Raw genomic sequence first — 7,523 nt, 5'->3', positions numbered from 1 at the left:
TCTCTTCCTTCCTCCTGTTGTTGCGTTCGACTCTCGGAAAATTATACCTACGACGCACAGGTATATACAAACAAAAGAAGAGAGAAAATGAAATGAGCCCGGGTCTCTTAGAACGTTGTCGCAAACGGAAGCGCAAGGCTTTTTTTGTGTCATCTTTCATTTTCGAAAAACAAAGAAAAAAGGTTGTGGACTAATTGGAGAGTGAAAAAAACTATTTTTGCCTTTTATTTTCTTACCAATGGCGGCCGCTCCGGTCCTTTAGCGGCGAAAAATTGAAAATTGAGATAAAACCCAAAAGAAGAGAGATGGAAAAAAAATCTTAAACAGCTGCAACAGAATTTCCATAAAAAAGGCCTTTTCTCTGATATAAATATCTTTCTTCTCTCGGACGAATCTCGATGGTTATCGCCGATTATTTGTTAGCTATGCCCTTCTTCTGCATGTTAAATATAATGATGGGCCCAGCTCCACATAGTTTTCCTTCCAATTTTTGCCTTTCTATTTCTTATACGTCGGTCGAGTTGACATGTCAATTCATTTCCCCCCAAAAACTATCGCCGCAACATTTCCAGCTGCTGCATATAGCCGGGCGAGCAGAGCCCATCCATCGGCGTATTTTTATTCTCGTTTTGTTCTCCGAAACTTTTTTTTTATTCCAAATTGTTACGTGTGGATCAAAGCCTTCTGAGTGACCGCCATGTCCTAACCGAAAGGCAAGAACGTGGAAAGAAATTGGAAGAAGCCAAATAGAGCGGCGACTCAATATAATAGAACTGACGGATAGGTTAATAAGGTATAAAGTTAGATATACAAGAGGCTCCAAAAGAGCCCGGGCTTGCGTCTAGCTAGAGCTATTCCTCCTTCTTCTCTCTCTCTCTTTAAAACTTTCCCTCCCACCTTGGATTAGTTTCCCTCCTCCTTCTCCTCCCTTTCCCCCCTCCTGCACTGATGGATTGGAATTTCGAATTTGTTACGACCAATTAGGTAGTAGATTAATGGGCCCCGCAACTCTCTCGCAGTCAGCTATATCTGTGTGCCGTTGTGTTGTTGCTCCTGCTGGTTCCTCTGCGTTGGCTCAGCGTTCGAATCAATCGTGACGTGACCCTCCTTCGGGGGCTTTGATTCTTTTTAATTTTAAATTTTGTTTTTCTTTTCTTTTTTTTAAATCGAGTGGAACAAGAATTTAATGACAAACAGTGAACCGGAGTGAAGGGGAAATAAAAGTAGAATTTAAAAACATTTTTTCAAAAAGGGAAATTGAAAAAGAAATGAGGCAGACTCATTTGTTATACGAGTGTTCCCCCCCATCAAACGTCAACCCTACTGTTGGTTTAACGGTGAACAAACAGACAGACAAACTAACAGCTTATAGGAAACTGCTCAGCCCAGCCCAACACACACTGGACAGAAAAATCAAAAAGAAAAAACAGGTATAGGTTACAAGGTTAAAATAAAAAAGGCCAGTTGGAAAAAAGATTTTTTTTTAAAAAAGGATATCGAAAAGTTCAACAGCAGAAGCCACGGCAGCCAGGCAAAATATATAATAACAATAATACCGGTCCGACAGGTTTTTTTCCCTTTAATTAAATTTGATATTTTTATTTTTCTTCTTCTGGTATTTCGTTCTCCCATTTTCCTTTTTTTTTTTTAAATTATTTATTTATCCCCCAATCCACCTGCCTCTCGTTCAATTAACGAACGAAAGAATGTTGTTTTCACTTTAAAAAAAAAGAAAAAACATTTTTCCAAAAAATTAAAATGGAAGTGATTTTCATTTTGTCCGTTTTTTTTTCTTTTCTATCCCCCCACCAACAGTCGCCAAGAGCCACTTGTTTATTTCTTCGATTCGAACGTGCTGGCTGCTGTTATATGAAGCCCCTATGGCGTCATCATCGTAATTTCTATTTGAAAAAAAAAAAAAATTCCGGCTTAGCTTCTTCTTCGTCTTCTCGGCGTATATAATAATCATAATAATAAGTGATGCGCTGGGCTTGTTATAGCCGTAATACTTGTGTGTGTGTGCCGCGGACTGGCGGCCATATCTATACAACACACACACTATAGGAAGAGCTGCAGCATATAACTGCAATTTATGATAATTCATTAACAACTGTCACCGAGTTCTAACGATCCCATTGTCAACCAATTAGGGCCTTCGTGATGAACAGCGCATACACACACAAGGTAAAAAAAGGGGGGGGGGGACTACACACATAACCCAAAACCGACCGACCTTTTATGGATTGGGAGAGAACTTTTCTTCTTCCTCTTTTTACGAGATGGGAGAGGTTTATATTTTTTCCTTTGAGGAGGAAAAAAACTTTTTTTAAACCACCCGCTGGCATACAGCTGCGTTTCAGTTGAAACTCTCTCCATCCTCTTCTTTTGGTTTTTAAAAAAATGTTGACGTTGTGTGTCCTTCTTTCAATTCGGGTTCCGATTAGTTATATAACGGATGGAAATAAAATTAAAGAAATGTTTGGATTTATTTTCCTAATTTTTATTCGGCCGTTTTTTCGTTTTCTGGTCGTGAATTTTTTTTCTGCTGGTGCTGCTGGGGGGTTATTAACGTTTCCTATAAGCCACCGCCTAACGACCACCTCATCAATGAGCCATCAAAAGAGTTAAAAATCAAGGAACCGAGAAACAGCATTTTTTTGTTGATTTGTTATTTCCATTTTTATTTTTTCATATTCCCCTTCACCGGCCCCTCTCGGCTATGATATGACGTCCCGGCAAGGGCTGCCGTAATATGGCCCATTATTATAGACACGAAATGTCTGTCAATAAAACATTTCTGCGCAATTGGCGGCCCGCGCGCTCTATTCCTTCTCTCCCCTCCTCTCTATCAAAATAATTAGGAAATCGTAAAAAAAAAAAATGAATAAATGGCGATAAGAATTTCTTTTCGAATATTTATCTTCTTCTTCTTTTTTTAGAGAAATTGTGAAATAAGAAAGAATAAAAAAGGTTTTTTCTTCAAACGTTTTTTGGGGAGTTTGGTCCGCTCTGTTGGGTCGTAGATCGTCCGGCAGGAGCCAAAGGCAGGGTGGTCCGGTCCGTCCCGTGCGATTGACGGTGCACAGCACAACTCCCTACAGCGCGTCCTACGGAGCACCTGTCACTAATATTAAGAAACGACGACGTTAAGAAATTTTTCTTCTTTCCTTTTTTTTATTGCCAACACACACACACACACACAACAAATTTTCTCGATTCAAAATGTTTGTCGAGTTTCAATTCCTTTCAATTCAATGGAGAAAAGTCAAAAGGTAGAAAAAGAAAAAAAAGGGACAAAATTAGCCGGGGATTGAAGCAACCAGGTAAACGGCTTTATGCTCCGTCCCAACAACATTCCAAATACAAATGGCCGTGTATAATCAGCTATTTGGAACAGCTGACACCCAATTTATGCCTGTAGTGTGTTATTACAAATATTTTTTTTTTTATTCAAATTATTATTAACTCTTCTGTGTACATCACTGCCAATGCGGCCCGTCCTATTGAATCGAGTTGAGTGTCGGCTTCCCTTTTTCCTTCCCATTCATTTCCCACGTCGGGATCAAAAATCGGGATAAAATTAACCGCATAGATTATTTTCCCTGTTTTCTTTTTCCGATTCTTTTTATTGATTTCAATTTTGATTTGGGTGGGTTCGATAAGAAGAAATGGAAATCAAGAGTGTGTAGAAAAACTTGTTTCTTCATCTCCACTTTTCATTCATTTGTTGCAGACGTATAGATTTATTAAATTGGGATATCGCTGGCACGATATGAAATGATGATAAGAGTCTACTCGACGGAGAGTTGCAGCAATGGGAAGGCAGAGGCAAGAAGTCGACGGCATTCCAACGGGGCTAGTCGCATTCGGATTGGATGGGGCTGTGTGCTGTGTCGCATTCTTGACTTAAACTAAGACAAGCAAATTCGGTAGCCCAGCTTTTTGTTTCTTTTTCTTTGTTCCGTCGGGTATGTATAGTCGTGTTGTTTCGACTTGATGTGTATACGTGTCCATTAAATAAACATACACAACCGACGACGACGACGACGACAAAAGGAGGAAGATCAAAGTTATGCGTGTTGGATGACTTTGCTGCTGTTGAGAAATTGAGACGAGAGAGAGAGACGGAGCGACGTTGACAACGCTGTCGAATAGCGTGGGAACAATGCTGTCAAAACCCTTTATTCTTCTTCTTGTCTTTGATGAAGAAATGAAAAATAAAAGAGAAGACTTCTTGCACTGATAATCATCGCCGACCGTTTCACGAGTCGAAATGTTAAGCCAAAGCGCGGGACATATACGCCACCATTTTCCCCTTTACATTTCTTTCCGGTCCGATTTCACTTGACAGAAACAATTTAAATGCGAATCAAGTTTGATGTAATTCGTACGATTTTGAATTTTCCAGTTATTTGAATTTCGCTCGAAATGATTAGTGCCCTCAAGCTTAGGCCATTTTCATCTTTTTATGTTTTTGATACTCCACCCCGGGGTCTTACTGATGAGAGGAAGAATTTTCAGTCGGATTATTGTGTAAACTCTCGACTCGAACATTTTGACAAGCGACTCGAATTTGGCCACTAAATATCCGACGACAATCGTGTGAATGATTAGACGAGCTGCGATTCAAACCGACGCGCCGGGTGAGAAGAGAATGATGCAACCAACTCCATCGAAAGAGATATGAGGATTATATACGTGACGTAGCGCATCATCAGGTGCGATGGCGACTGAATGAAATGATGAATCGAGCGAGTAATTCAGCCGATTGGTCGCGCCCGGCCTATACATGCGGATGCAAAGGGCCCCATACTCAGCCAATCAGTGATGCCCAGAAAAATAGAAAAAGTTAAAAAATACCTTTTTTATTATCTGTGTGTGTTAGTCTATAGGCCTATAATAGAAAGGTGCATAGTACATAACGTAGAGTATATACACGAGACAACATGGCGACTCGAGCAGATGGGACTCGTACCTATAGGTTACATCAGATGTCTCTTAGAGAAAGAAAGAAAACCACTAATGGAAGGGAACGATGACAGGGACAAACCAGGCCCACCCGTCGCTCTGACATTACCACCATTTCTCTCTCCTCTTTTCTTTCTTTTCTTTTCGGATCCTCCTCTTTTTTATTTAGTGGATATAGCAGAGAAGAAGGAGATGGGATTTAGTTTATACAATTGCGTCAGATGAACATCAGGGCGGCGGCCGCGCTCGTTGTGGAAAGTTGCGCCCCGATTGCGGGGCGGATCCGTATCGCTCTCGGCTTCATTATATCACCAACTTTAAATTATTTTGAAAAAAAAAGAATAAAATTTACATCTTTTAACGGTGTGACGCAATTTGATTTGCGAGGAATTACCGAGAATTTAGCTCACAGCTCGCAGCGTGAATGAATCAAATCCCGTCGGACGACTTTGAATATTTTTTAAAACAGACAAGTCGAAAGAAGAAAAGATTACGGGGCAACTTATACCGGGGGGAATGATTGGCCTGTCAGCTGTTTGTTATTAGATAATGTACCGCGTCTTTTTACACATATATATACCGATGCTGATGGCCGATGGGAGGGAAATATAAACACACGTAGACCTGATGAGGAGTTCCATCCATTCCATCTCTGTAATATAGTACAATATAATGATAATAATAATAACTGCTGCCGGCGCGCTATTCAATTAGCCCGGCTAGCTGGCACGATGATGCGCCCGTCCGTACGGCCAACAACCAAAACCGACCGCTGAGCAAAAAGGGCCAGCCGGCCAGAGCACGCGCTATTATATTAGAATCGACCCTCTTGTTGTTGTTGTACAACAACATTTTCTTGTGAAGAAAACGTTAAGGAAATTTTTCTCCCCTTTTTTTTCAAATGAATATTTATGACTTTTCATCTATACAACAACATAACATCGTTTTGATAATAAGAGGCCCGCCAGCGGCGGCGCTACAGGACGGACGGACTGGAAAAAATATTTCCACTCGTTGAAATAATCATCAAAATGTCTTTGGCATTTCATTTGCGCAGCAGCACCTGCTCTCTCTAGTCCCTAGCACACAAAATAACCCGGAAGAATTAGGAGCCTAAGAGAAGAACGAGCTGCTAGAGCCTCTGATTGCTGCGGTTGCAGCTCTTATGTAAATGTGATTCCCAATTGAATATATTTACCTAGATACAGTTTTTACAGGGCCTCATTTTCCACTTCTTTTTAGCTGTGTTGTTGTTGCTGTTGTTGTTGTTGTCGGCTGTAGCGGCGGCGGCTAGCGGCCCCCCTCCCAAATTGGGAGCGCATTTTTCTCCTAATTTAACAAACCCCGAAAACACATCATCTAATGACTCTTGTTGCCTTGCCAAGCAAAGCGCTCGGCATATATATTATTCACCGCAACGAGGAGACAATGAGTCGTTAGGTTATCGAAATTTTTTCCCCTTTTTTTAAATAAATAAGCGGCGGCGGTTATGCGCGCTAAGTTGAGCAGCGCCGCGTCTCTTTTATTTTTCATTTCAATTTATTTATTTTTTGTTTGAATCGAGCCCGCGCGCCCAATTAGCAACACATTCAAAACAACATGAAAGAATGTGCTGCGACCGTGCTGCGGCCCATCTTCTTCTATTCGTTATATGATAATAAATGATCTTTCAGCAGCAGCCCCAAAATTTATACCTTGGGCGATGGCTGGGGGGGGGCGACCCGCCGTGTATATCCACTGGGCCTGATGCCATGTAGAACTCGTGTATTGAAATCATCGGCTCCCGCGCCGCGAGAGATATCAAAAGTTAGAAAAAAATATGTCTACCTCATCATCATCGTCTTGTGTGTGTTGAGCTAAAAGACTCACGGAAGTCAAAAGTCTCCGTTTGGGCCACTCTGGCGGGCCTGTCAAGTTCCAGCAGCAGCCGACTGGAAATGTTATGTATTTTTTTTTATTTGTTTGTGATGATGTCAGATTTATTAGGCAACCCGACAACATTTCGTAGAGTAGAGAGTAGAGAGAGGGGGGATTTGGTGTAGTGGATCAACGGCTGGAGACTTGATGGACCGACTTGATTTCCCGCTGAGCGTTTAGACGTCGATCGACGGCCGGGCCTCGGAGAGTTGGACCTCGTAAGGAACAAGAAGAAGAAGAAGAGCTGAGGGGGGCAAGGAGATTGTATGGGAGGGGGTCCCCTCTAAGGAGAAGATTCCAAGTTGCTGCTGCTGGAGGAGGATCGCCCACCGCGACCAAATGTGTGTGTCTAACTATTCCGATGGGGCCCATCACCAATCAAGCCACACACACACAGGCAGAGCTAGGGGTCGTCTCCGGCCCCATTACCATAAATACCATCATCAGCATATCGGACTGCTGCAATGCCATTTACAACTGACGGGGGCCCCCCATTTGATTACGATAAAACAGTTGCAGTCGACTGACATATATCCCAACAACTTTTTCGCCCACCTCTTGACGTGATGTGAAATTCGTGAATGTGTTAACCATTTTTTTTATTTTTTATTTTATAAATGTGGCACGAAAGAAGTTTC

Source organism: Daphnia pulicaria, chromosome 1 (assembly GCF_021234035.1).
Source record: "Daphnia pulicaria isolate SC F1-1A chromosome 1, SC_F0-13Bv2, whole genome shotgun sequence".
NCBI lineage: Eukaryota > Metazoa > Arthropoda > Branchiopoda > Diplostraca > Daphniidae > Daphnia > Daphnia pulicaria.
Note: the sequence above shows the minus strand (reverse complement) of the source record.